At 45.6% G+C, this 13,466-nt stretch overlaps 1 protein-coding gene and 1 pseudogene across 1 annotated transcript in view; both read right to left on the minus strand.

Annotated features, from left to right (window-relative positions):
* KLHL32 (kelch like family member 32) overlaps positions 1-13,466 on the minus strand; it is a 172,833-nt gene that overhangs the window by 127,158 nt on the left and 32,209 nt on the right. The gene's annotated exons all lie outside the window — the stretch shown is intronic.
* Positions 12,416-12,874, minus strand: LOC142452813 (glutathione S-transferase 3, mitochondrial pseudogene; annotated as a pseudogene).

The following is a 13,466-nucleotide window of genomic DNA, read 5'->3' on the forward strand; positions in this document are numbered from 1 at the left end:
GTGCCTGATGAGGAGATGGCTTCTTGGAGGGACGTCCACCATGGTGATGGGAGTCAGATAAAGCCTGTGGGAGTGGGGGATCATCGTGTGCTGAGGGAGCTCAACTCAGGGTACTCAGGGTAGTTTTCTAATGATGGGAATGAGGAATGTGTGAAGTACAAATTTGGGGACATTAGAAATGGTCAAAAATGAAATGGAACACACGAAGACTGATATCCTAGCTATTAGTGAGGTGAAAGGGACTGGGATGGGTCATTTGGCATCAGAAAATCGTAAGATTTACTATGATGGGAATAGCACAATCAAGAAGAATGGTGAGGCATTCCTTTCAGAAAGGATCTTGCAAAATCCATCATGAAGTACAATGCTATCTATGACAGGATTACATCTAATCAATACAATTATTATTCAAATTTATGCACCAACCACAAAAGTTGCTGGTGAAGCAACCAAAGAATTCTACCCACAAATTCTTTTTTTTTTTTGAGTGGTGAAGGTTCTTTAATATTTATCACAAATAAAGAGTAAATTAGGATGATGGCTTCCACCAATAACAGTCTATACAAAGGACTTAATCTCTCCTGTCATAAATTAAGCAGACAATATTGGCAGAATTGATAATCAAACTAAATCACTGATTTAGATGTCTTGGCTACATCATTGTATACAACGCTAAGCAACCTATGAAGGTTCAATAAATCAGCCTTTAACAAGTTGCAATTCATCAGATATATCATCAGTGGAGGGGCTTGTTATAAATTCAGATCTCTGTCTTGTTCCAGCCTTTGAGTTGGGACTTCGGTGGGCAGAGCCCCAGAATCTTTAGTTTTTTTTAATTTTTTTAAAAATCTTTTTATTGGGGCTCATAAGGCTCTTATCACAATCTGTACATACATCAAATGAGCAAAGCACCCTTATACATTCATTGCACTCGTCACTCTCATAATTCACCTTCCACTTGTCTACCCACAAATTCTATCAGACATTGATCAAACATGCAATCAATATGTGTTGATAATTATTGGTGACTAGAATGCAAAAGATGAAAATAAAGAGGAAGAAACAATAGTTGACAAATATGGTCTTGGTGATAGAAATTATGCTGGAAATAGCATGATAGCATTTTGCAAAACCAAAGACTTGTTCTGAGCAAATATCCTTTTTCAACAACACAAAAGACTTCTTCAGATGGAATACACAAATCAAATTGACCAAATCTGTGGGAAGAGATCTTGGAGAACTCAGTATCAGCAGCTAAAACCAGACCAGAGGCCTATCACGGAACAGGTCACTGATTGCTCATATGTTCAGGATAAAGCGGAAGAAAATTAAAACCAGTCCACAGGAGTCAAAATACAAACTTGAGTCTATCCCACCTGAATTTTTGGAGCGTTTCAAGAGCAGATTCGGTGCACTGAGCACTAGTGACAGAAGCCCCGATGGGCTGTGGGGGGACATCAAGATCATCATTCATGAAGACAGCAAACGGTCATTACAAAGGCACGAAAGAAAGAAAAGATCTCAGCGGATATCAGAGGAGACTCTGAACTGGCTCTGAATCAGAAAGTCGCTAAAGCAAATAAAAGCAAGGGTGATGTCAAGGACCTGAAAAGAAAATTTCAAAGGACAGCTCAAGAAGACAAAGCCAGAAATTATTTTTAAAAATACGGACGGACCTAGACTTAGAAAGCCAAAAGGAAAGAACATGAAAATGAAAGAACTCCTGCAAAAATTAAACCTCGAATTGCAACTTCGAAAGATTCTATAGGCAAAAAATATTGAATGATGCAGGAATCATGGAGAGAAAACACAGAATCACTGGGTGAAAAAGAACTAGTGGACGGCCCACCATTTCAGGAGGTTGCACGTGAGAAAGCACGAATGGAACTGAAGGAAGAAGTTCTGTACTGAATGCATTGGTCAAAAACAAGGTTCCAGGAATTGACAGAATCCCCACTGACTGCTTCAGCAAGCTGATGAAGCACCGGAAGCACTCATCTAAGCCAGGAAGTTTGGAAGACAGCTACATAGCCAACTGACTGGAAGAGATCCATATTTGTGTCATTCCAAAGAAAGGTGACTCAACAGAACGCCCAAACTATAGTCATATCATTGATATTGCACACAAATAAAATTTTGCTTAAGATCAACCAACAATGTTGCAGCAGTACATTGTCAGGGAGCTGCCAGAAGTTCAGGCCAGATTCAGAAAGAGATGTGGAACAAGGGATATCATTGCTGAGGTCTGATGGATCTTGACTCAAAGCAGACTACCAGAAAGATGTCTATTTGGGTTTCATTGACCACGCAAAGACATTTGACTATCTGGATCAGAATAAACTGTGGATAACCATGAGAAGATTTCCCAATCCAGGACACTTCATTTGGAACTTGTACATGTATCAGCAGGCAGTTGTATGAACAGAACAGGGGAAAACTGCATGATTCACAATCAGGAATGGTGCGCTTCAGGGTTGTATCACCTAGCCATACGTACTCAATCTGTACGCGGAGCAATCATCGGAGAAACTGGACTCTATGCAAAAGAGTGTGGCATCAGGGCTAGAAGAAGGCTTTTAAACATCCTGCACTATGCAGCTAACACAACCTTGCTTGCTGAAAATGAGGACTTGAAGCACTTGCTGATAAAGGATTGTAGCTCTCAGCATGGATTGCAACTCAATGTAAAGAAGGCCCAAATCCTCACAATGGGACCAATAGAGGTAATTTCATGATAAATGGAGAAAAGGTTGAAGGGGTCAAGGATTTTATCTTTATTTGGTGCTATGATGAATTCGTATGGAGGCAGACACAAGATGTCTTTAGAATGATGAAGAGCAAGGATTTTACTTTAAGGACTATGGTGTGTCTGACCTAAGCCATGGTATTCTCCATTGCATCGTATGCATGTGAAAGTTGGACATTGAAAAAGGAAGACTACAGAAGAATGGATGCATTTCAGTTTTGGTGCTGGAGAAGAATATTGAAAATACCATGGACTGCTGAAAGGAGAAACCTATCTGTATCAGAAGATGTAGGGCCAGAGTGCTTCTGAGAGGCAAGAATGGCAAGACTTCCTCTGACATCCTTTGGACAGTGTCAGGAGAGACCAGTCGCTGGAGAAGGGCATCGTGTTCGGTAAAGAGGAGGGGCGGCACAAAAGAGGAAATCCCTTGACAAGATGGATCGACACAGTGGCTGCACCAATGGGCTCAGGCGTAGGAACAGCTGTGGGGACGGTGCAGGATCGTGCGGTGTTTTGTGCTGTGCATAGGCTCGCCATGGGTTGGGGCTGCACTGAACAACAGCAACAACAATCCTTGGTTTGGTGAGCACAGAGTAAAGGTAAGATTGTTGTCAAGCACTTCTGCTTTTGAACACTGGCAACCGACCTTGGGCAAGCAATGAAGCCAGTCTCCTTATTTGAAAAATGGCTAATAATTGTACCCCCTTCAGACACGTGTTTGGAGATGGTATCATCGTATGTGTATTGTGTCTGCCATGGGAAAAGCTCACAGTAAAAGTTATATTGCTTATAACAATGAAATAGCAAGAAATGTATTTTGTATATACCCTAATCTAAAGGCTTGATGGGTGGGAGATGCATTGTTTAATGGTTTGTCTGGAAACCATACATGGCTGTAGATTACTTAAAAAAAATGCAAGCAGGCAATCTTTTTAAAAAGTTAAATGCATTGTACTTCTGTATAGATAAAAAGCACAGGTCACAATAAAAACGATCTTTCAACTTATATAATCCTGACTTTGCTTCTAGGTTTCTTAACTCTCCTTTTATAAGAACCAGAAAGAACCAGGGGGAACAGGCCAGTTGTGGTGACTGTCCACTTTGTGTTCTGGGTGTTAATGTGTTTCATAGCCCTCTCATTGGCTCTTCCAGGGGAACTGCACTGGTGAGCAGCTGCTCTCCCACAGCCCCACGTGCAGAGCAGGGCAGAAATGAGCTCAGATTGCAGAAGCATTATCCGGGTTAATTACATGGAAAAGCTTCCTAAGAGCAAAAGTTAAAAAACAGGACAGGTTGCCAAGGAAGCTTTTTTTTTTTAATCTGTTTTCCTAGGGATCTTTCTAAAGCAACCAGGGCAATACTGGCATGGAACATGGACTCTCATACAGCAGGCTGTTTGCCACTGAAATAGAAGCCTGGCTGGCTGGCGTTGGAGAGATAACATAATCCCTTCAACAATGCACACATACCTAGGCGCATGTTTGTACAAGCAACAAAGGAGCTCCCACAAGCTGACTGTGTCGTAGGGTGTGCTTTCAGAAGGAAAGGGGACTGACTGTGTCAGAGGGTGTGCTTTGAGAAGGGAAGGGGACTGACTGTGTCGGAGGGTGTGCTTTGAGAAGGGAAGGGGACTGACTGTGTCGGAGGGTCATAGGGTGTGCTTTGAGAATGGAAGGGGACTGACTGTGTTGGAGGGTGTGCTTTGAGAAGGGAAGGGGACTGACTGTGTCGTAGGGTCATAGGGTGTGCTTTGAGAAGGGAAGGGGACTGACTGTGTCGTAGGGTCATAGGGTGTGCTTTGAGAAGGGAAGGGGACTGACTGTGTCGGAGGGTGTGCTTTGAGAATGGAAGGAGACTGACTGTGTCGGAGGGTGTGCTTTGAGAAGGGAAGGGGACTGACTGTGTCGTAGGGTCATAGGGTGTGCTTTGAGAAGGGAAGGGGACTGACTGTGTCGTAGGGTCATAGGGTGTGCTTTGAGAAGGGAAGGGGACTGACTGTGTCGTAGGGTCATAGGGTGTGCTTTGAGAAGGGAAGGGGACTGACTGTGTCGGAGGGTGTGCTTTGAGAATGGAAGGAGACTGACTGTGTCGGAGGGTGTGCTTTGAGAAGGGAAGGGGACTGACTGTGTCGTAGGGTCATAGGGTGTGCTTTGAGAAGGGAAGGGGACTGACTGTGTCGTAGGGTCATAGGGTGTGCTTTGAGAAGGGAAGGGGACTGACTGTGTTGTAGGGTCATAGGGTGTGCTTTGAGAATGGAAGGGGACTGACTGTGTCGGAGGGTGTGCTTTGAGAAGGGAAGGGGACTGACTGTGTCGTAGGGTCATAGGGTGTGCTTTGAGAATGGAAGGGGACTGACTGTGTCGGAGGGTGTGCTTTGAGAAGGGAAGGGGACTGACTGTGTCGGAGGGTGTGCTTTGAGAAGGGAAGGGGACTGACTGGGTCGTAGGGTGTGCTTTGAGAAGGGAAGGGGACTGACTGTGTTGTAGGGTCATAGGGTGTGCTTTGAGAATGGAAGGGGACTGACTGTGTCGGAGGGTGTGCTTTGAGAAGGGAAGGGGACTGACTGTGTCGTAGGGTCATAGGGTGTGCTTTGAGAATGGAAGGGGACTGACTGTGTCGGAGGGTGTGCTTTGAGAAGGGAAGGGGACTGACTGTGTCGGAGGGTGTGCTTTGAGAAGGGAAGGGGACTGACTGGGTCGTAGGGTGTGCTTTGAGAAGGGAAGGGGACTGACTGTGTCGGAGGGTGTGCTTTGAGAAGGGAAGGGGACTGACTGGGTCGTAGGGTCATAGGGTGTGCTTTGAGAATGGAAGGGGACTGACTGTGTCGTAGGGTGTGCTTTGAGAAGGGAAGGGGACTGACTGGGTCGTAGGGTGTGCTTTGAGAAGGGAAAGGGACACTATTACTTTTCTCTGGGTACATGAGTAATGTTCAGATCATTACAATGAGCATGTATTACCCGTGGATTTCAAACAACTCTTGTTTTAAAACTTTATTTTTAATGTTCAGGGAAGTACAGGCAGACACATCTGATTCAAATCTTGGTTCTACAATTTCTTGGTCCTGTGAATCCTTAAACATACAACTCTGGACAATTCATTCACCTCTCTGAGTCTCAGGCCCCTTATCTCTACACAAACAAACAAAAACAAAACCCCTCACTCTCATTGAGTTTATTATGACTCATAGCGACCCTCTAGAGCAGAATAGAACTGCCCTGTTGGGTTCCTGGGATTGTATCTCTCTATAGGAATACACCTTTCTCTCGTGGAGTGTTTTGTGGTTTTGAACTGCTGACCACGCAGTGAGCAACCTAATGAGTGACCGCTGCACCACTGAGGGCTCCTGCTATCTCTGGCCACAGGCCTCACTATCATCACACACGGCTGCATCCCTCCTATGAGGATTGGCCTCATCATGAAACTACCACCACCATTCTTATTAAAATGGAACCCCTGCTCTCACATGGATCCTACTGCCGGAGAAGCTTAGTTGCAAGTTTAATGTTTGCAATGACTTTGAAGGACACAATTGTGAACTTAAAATACCAAAACAAAAAAGAAACTATTCATTTTAGGCCTTGGATTTAAGATCACCCCCCCCCCCCCCAAAATAACAACAAAAAAAACCAACTGCCAGGGAGTTGATTCACACCCAGTAGCCTTGGCAGTGCTTCTGGGGCTGTAGATCTTTACATGAGCAGAACGTCTCATCTTCCTCCCACAGTGTGGTGGGTTTGAACTGCCGACCTTGTAGACTGTCGACAAACACTTAACCCCCAATGCCATCAGGGTGCTTCTAATAAGAGAGGTCTCATTGGATACCACCAACAATTAGGAATGATTTAACATCTGACACCAGGTTTTTAGGATGCTTGTGAAATGATTTCGGAAAACTTCTAAAGCCCATAAGAAAGGACATAACCCCCTGTGATAGCAAAGGAAGTGGTAGGATCAATGGTATTTTTTTTACATCAAACATCTTAAAAAGTAAACTGTCAACTCTGTTAAGTAGAATTCATGTCTTCCTCCCTGCGAAGCCCTGACCTTGAGGCCTGAATGCCATAAGCACAGCTGAATGAATAAGCCGACTAAGATGCTCTTCAAAAACCTATCTGTGAACGATGTCTAGCAGTTATGCTTCACTATTAGCAGTAGGAATTAGTTGCCCACAAGAATGTTTTAGACAGAAGGGATTTTAGATACAGGATAGGAGTTATCGCTAAAATGAATGGTAAAGAGTATCCACTGTAAGCTAAACATTTCAGAAACATAAATGAGTTCAAAGCTAAACATTTATAAGGAAGTAAGAACATATGGAAATGTATTTTTACGAAGCCACAACAGTCTGCCAAAGCATGGGACAGAAATGTCGCGCAGAATTTTGATTCGTTCTCATATTTTGTCTTTAGAGCCTTGGCCAGCTTGGGATTTATAGTCATCGCAGCTCACTAATGGCTGCACATGCGTTGCCGCCACCACGAATCTTTCTAATGGAAAAGGCAGTTTGTGAGAATACAACCCGCTTCAAGCGCCTGTCATAGGGTGAGTTGGGGATTTATGTAGTGTTATTCCTCATCTTCGCGCACAGATGGAGTCCTAAAAACACAGCGTGTGAATTAAGTTTCTTTGGGCCATAAGATGAGCCACAGCCAATTTCAGGTTGGTACATTATACCATGAATGTGGCCAACAGAGATGCTACTACGTCTTCAAAGGCAAGCTGAATGGCAGACCAGTGATTTTTTTTTTAAAGCACTTTCAGGTTGGTGGAATATGTTTTTATAAGACAAAGCATGTGCACCTTTGTAGCCACAATGGCACGGGCAAGCTGTACCATGAATTCCCATGGTACCAGTAATCCAAATGGTCTTTGGGGTCAAATCATGGAATTGTTTGATGTACATGCAACCCTTGCCTTTTATGACAGAACTAAACGAGTTAAATAAGAGTCAACAGACTAGTTTAAGAAAGCAACTCGTCATGTTTGAAGCCAATGCAGCCTGCCCCCCTGTACCTTCTACATGTTCAGCATTCTGTAGATAGTGATGTTTATTGTGGCCAGGAGGCATTTGAGATTTTTAGCTAACTTCTGAATCAACAACGATTTTCTTTTGCTCAATTCAGTGCTAATGGTGATTATCCTTTATTGCATTTTGGCTGTATCACACGCATACAATGGGCAGTCAATCTCAGTTAATGAGACCGTTCAGTGAAGGGCAGGAGCCCCTTTTCCTTCCATTAAAGGGAAGAATGGTGACTCGGGTTGTTCTGGCCTGTCGAAAGCCTCTGTCTGCAAATGCAAGAGCCGCTCCATCCACTTGGGAAGCTTAATGGTCTAAATGGGGCAGTTGGTTGGCGAAGGGTTTTTGTTTTTCTTTTTATATTTACAGCTGTCTTCATTCTTTCTCAAATAAGATTGCAGGCAGGACTCAACAACAACAAAAAATAAGCCAACGATCACAACCCAAAACCAAAACAGCAAAATTACCTTACACGCCTGAAGATATAAGTAGGAAGCATAAGTAAATATCTTAGACCAATTTCCTCTCAAATATATAAAGAAAAATCCATCTTATATGCAAGAAAAAGCCCCCTGCTACATAATGATTTTCCTAACATCTTCAAGTGTGAAGCTTGTTTCTTCAAAGATCTCGCTGGACTTGGCAGCTTTGCTTTGGGCATAGTTTCCCCAACATAACTGTGCAGAGATAACGAGCGCTTCAAAACGAGCAGCATGGCTTATCCTGTTTCTCTTTGGAATTATCTTCCTTCTGAATGGACGTGGCTATGTTTCCACTGCCTGAGTCTTTGGGGTGGGGTGGGAGGGTGTAGGGGTGGAAAGGAATGAAAAAATGCATCAAAATCAAGTCAGCTTTTCCTGAGCTAGAGATTTGGTGTGAAGGCCAGAGCTGTGCCTTGCACAGAGCCAGGCTCCCCATGGCTGGTGTTTGGGAAGGACACCCAAACAGTTGACCTTAGGCTCGGGTCACTCTCGAATATCGTTGACCTCTCATCTCTCCTCTGGGTCTTCCATTGCTGTCTCATCTCTGTCACTGAGTTCTGTCACTTGATTTTTTGGGGGCGGAAGGGGGCGGTGTTCCACCCCGTGAAGAAGTTCATCCTTGTATCTGTCACAAACGTACTTCTTTCAAGTAGCAAGGGCTGACACGTGTACACTCTGGTTTAGAGCACGTCACCCACCTGTATTGACAGGCTTTCCTGGGCAAAGAGATTTTCGGGGTTGTCTTCAACTACAGGCCGATATCCCAATTCTGCCTGGAAAAGTCTCCCGGGTGTACTGACTGGCAAAACCCTGGCTTCCTGGTTGTTGCCAGCGGGTGGAGGATGGCATTTGGGGCTTGCAAGCAGGAGTGACTGAGAAGATGTGACGGAATCGGAGGAATTCAGGAAGGAAGTCTGAGTAAAGGAAAGCCTGAGAGCCTGGAAGACAAGAGAAGAGGTAGAGCGACCGAGGCAGCCCAACGGGGAGTCCCATGCCCAGACCAAGGTGGTCAGGAGAGTTCAGGCCGACTTCCGTGAGACGCAGAGGAGATGCCTGGATGACTTACCAGCACTATATGGGACGTGTTCAAGGGCCAGGACAAAACTCGAGAGAGAGAGAGAGAGAGAGAGAGAGAGAGAGAGAGAGAGAGAGAGAGAGAGAGAGAGAGAGAGAGAGAGAGAGAATGAAATAATCCTAGCATCGTGCAAATGGTTCGTGTGCTCAGAAAGTTAGAGGTTTGAGTCCTTGCAGAGGTGACTTGGAAGACTCGCCTAGCAGTCTATTTCTAGAACAAATCAGCAGCTACTCGAAACCTGATGGGCCATAGCTCTCCCCTTGGCGCTGGAATCAACTCAATGAGGACTGGTTTTCTTGCTGCAAACGGAAACCTGAAACCGGACGGTACCTCAGGGTCACTTCATAACCTGGAGGCATAATGTGCACAAGTTGGCTGCGGTCTGCAAGGTGGGCAATTTGAAAGCAGCCACGCTGCGGGCGCACAGTGGCGCTCTCTACTCCTGTGAACAGTCCCCCTCTGGGAAACACAGGGCCAGGTCTACCCTGTCCTATAGGGTCACAATGCGTCTGCATTTACTCAGTTGGGTTTTGAGTTTTGTGTCGGGAACTTCAGAGGCCCCTCACTGTGTGATGGTCAGTGTGTGATGCTCAGACCAACAGTCCCCCCGCTCCCACCGTCACTGGGAAGCATGTTCGAAATGCAGACTCTTGGGGCTCATTCAAACGGAGTGGATTCAAAGGTAAACCACATGCTGACAGAAGTTTGTGACTGAACTTCACGCATACAGTGCTCCTTGAGCCTTCAGGAACGTTTGAGGGGATGAGGTCGCAAATATCCACGAGATAAGCTGCCACGAAAGACTTCAAAGTATCAGTAATCCTTTCTGATATGGAATCACCAACACCCTTCTCCACACGTTTTCTCTTCTGACAGATAAGCTCACACCTTCCCACAGGGCCCTTCATGTCTGGCAGTAACCTGTATTGCACAGGTGACAAATAAAAGGCCTTATTTCAAACATCTCCAGTTCCTTTAACTGATTTCTCTCAAGATTTTTGCAAACTGGCTTTATATTTTATAAAGAGACATTTAGGGTTTTTTGTTTGCTTGCTTGTTTTAAGCTACGTGCAAGAAAGGTAAAGCAGGCAGGCTAGAATTAAATCCGAACTCCACCATTAATTGTGTAAATTTGGGAAGATGATCCACCTTTCCATGTGTCAGTTTCCTCAACTTTAAAATGGGGTTACAGGGCTATTGTACGTTTAGTAAGAAGCGCTGGTGGGGGGTGGGTTATGTGTCTGGCTCATAACTGCCAAGTCAGCAATTTGAACCCAGCAGGCTGCTCTGTGGGGGAAAAGTGAGGTTTTCTGCTCCTGAAACGATTTACAGTCTTGGAAACCCAATGGGTGCATTCTGCCTTGTCCTATAGAGCCACAATGAGTTGGAATAGCTTAGATGGCTGTGAGTTTGGTTTGGGTTTTGATACGAATTAGTGGGTTTCATGCTGAGATTACTGTTTGAGAGTAGTAATGCTATGCTGGCATTTCATAATGCTTTTAATGTAAGATTATTTTTCTCCAGCCTGTAAAGAATGATGGAGAGCATGAGAAAACATGGCTGAGGATGAGTGGAGGACTCTTTGAAGACTCTGATGCGTTAAGTCCTACCCCCAAGCCAAGGGCTAGGGAAGAGTACGGCCCTTTTTGGTCCCAAGTCGTAAGAGACAAGCTTTGTGGAGCTCCTTGGAGAAACTGTCACACATCTTTTGCAGTTTGGAAACACCGTGGCCAGGTGTGTGTCTCACATCTGAGAAATCATAGTGAAGAGCAAGTCCCCTGGCCGGTCAGGTGAGGTGCTCCCGGAGCAGAACCCAGGAGTGCGGGCGCAGCTAGTGAGGATGGCCTGAACCCCCAGAGCTTTGAAGGGGTGACATCCAGATTCGAAGGTTGTTTTGAAGCAGATATGGGTGCCACAGGGACAAGAGCTGGCCCAAGAGGTCCCCAGTGGGGATGGCCCAAAAGAAGGATGTAAGTCACCAGCCCGAGGACTAATGCACAGATTAGGGCTGAAGGGGAAGGTCAAGGGCTACTATTTGGGAAAGCAAAGTTCCAAAAGAAAGACATATGGCCTCAATGTATACTTTCTGGAAGAGTGGGTCATCTTATTTTCTTGGGCGGCGGCAGTCACAGGCTTCAGCCACATGGACCACCCCTCGCCCTCTCCTTTCCTGGTCTCCTTATCTGATTTTCCTGATGAGGCATTTTGCGTGGCTACTCTGGCGCTGCTACTGGCCCAGCACTCAGATCCAGTTCTATTGCATGCAAAAAGGAGAAGCTTTCACTGAATCTTGGCCTGTCAAACGAATGGCAAGAGACTGTCTTCCTGGAGTTCTTCAGGGCTGTGAGGCCACTTGCTGGCTCAAGGGACAGAGGTCTGAGCAGTGGCAAGTGTGCCAGAAATCCAGGGTGTAAGACTGTGAACCGGAGCCCCTGGGCCATGCATCTGATTAGCAATCTTGCCTGCTAATTGAGAGGTTGGCGTTTGAGTTCACCCATAGGCTCCTCCACAGACAGGCCTGGTGATTTACTTTTGAGCAATCAATTATTGGAAACTCCCTGGATGAGACAGTTAAAGTTTATTGTGTCAACCTGGCTGATAAACACATGTGGGGTTAATTGAAGGGCGTAGTGATAAATGGCTGGGTGAGTCTCACCTTTGTAGCTCTCAGGTCTCTTGCTTTCTGTTGGTCGGACCAGGGTGCAGGTGCCTTAGCCAGTTCCCTGCTTCAGCTGGCAAGGTTCACTTCCTGCAAGACATCCCTGAGGAGAAGCTGCATAGACCTACCCCGATGCAGCCCTGGGTGCTGGAGCAGCCATATGGAGACCACTGCCAGCGCTGAGATGCTTACACATTCACTGAATCGGCTTTCCTCCTGCAGTCCATGTCATTGTGTGTGTTTTGTGAGATGGAGGAGGACTTTGATGATTGGTGTTGGACATTTGGGCTAATGTTGGACTTGTGGGCTTGGGATCTTTTCTTTTTTTAATGAGGCCAATGACACTTAGGTTTTATTATATTTAGGGGGGGGAAGTAACTGGAAATTAAGGTAAATCATTCAAAACGAATGCAAGTTTTTAAACCCTTATACTTCAATGGCAGCATTTGGACCCAGTGCCCAAGCCAGTTTTCACCCAATTGAGATGCTGGTAAGCAGAGCACACCATTGTCCCCATCAAGCCAATGAGGGCATTGGAGCCCAGGACGCCATGCTTCCGCTTGTTGGGCTCTCATGTGTAATAGCCATAAGCGTAGAAAACACTTCCAACAATCCAAGACAAGCCCAAGCCAGCAACTATACGCGGGTGGTAGACACCTCCAACAGCTAGGAAAAACAAGAAGGGAGGATACACTTCCAATGTGTTCTGGTGGGCTCGCTGGATGCAGTTGAAGAGGTGCCCATTTTTGGGGTCCGTGCTATACATGGTCGGGTACTCCACCTTGTACTTCTTGCAGGCCTTGGCAACACTGACGGCTAGATGAGCTACCATGACGAAGCTGGCAGCACCAGTGAGAACCACAAAACCATATTCCTTTGAGAGGACAGCCATCTTGGCTCTGGGTCGGCCTTTCTCCGCCAGTGCAGACCAGGGGATGTTTTCTTGATGTGCACTTAAAACTCTCTCTTACACACGAGTTTCTGTGGATTTGTTTTTCTAATATACCCAGACTAACTCCCTGGAGTACAACTTTCACGCTCGCACACATGGAGTCGCTGTGCGTTGGAACCAACTGGAGGACACTGTCTTTAAGATCAGCCAGGCCCGCTGTGGAATCTCTCTCGGGCCTTTGACTGTACTCATCCCTCTGGCTTGATGGCTATGAGTCAGGCAAGACCCACTGGAGCCACTGTCCCCTTATTAAGCGTCCACACAGATAAGGGCAAGTGCCTGAGCTCTCAGACTCTCTCATCAAGTTCCATTCGCTGCTAGGCAACATTTTAACTGGAGCCTCCCAGAACAGGACTGCTCAACAAATATGACGTGTTCAGGTCTTCCCATATGTTCAGGCTCACTTCTGCAAACGCATGCCATGCTTTGTCAACGCAAGCTACACACAGAGTCCCCACATCTTCTAAAACTTGAGGGGCAAAAAGAGTATAAGAATACTTAATAGGAGTTGAAATATTTCTCAAAAAGTAAT

This window comes from Tenrec ecaudatus, chromosome 7, assembly GCF_050624435.1.
Source record: "Tenrec ecaudatus isolate mTenEca1 chromosome 7, mTenEca1.hap1, whole genome shotgun sequence".
Lineage (NCBI taxonomy): Eukaryota > Metazoa > Chordata > Mammalia > Afrosoricida > Tenrecidae > Tenrec > Tenrec ecaudatus.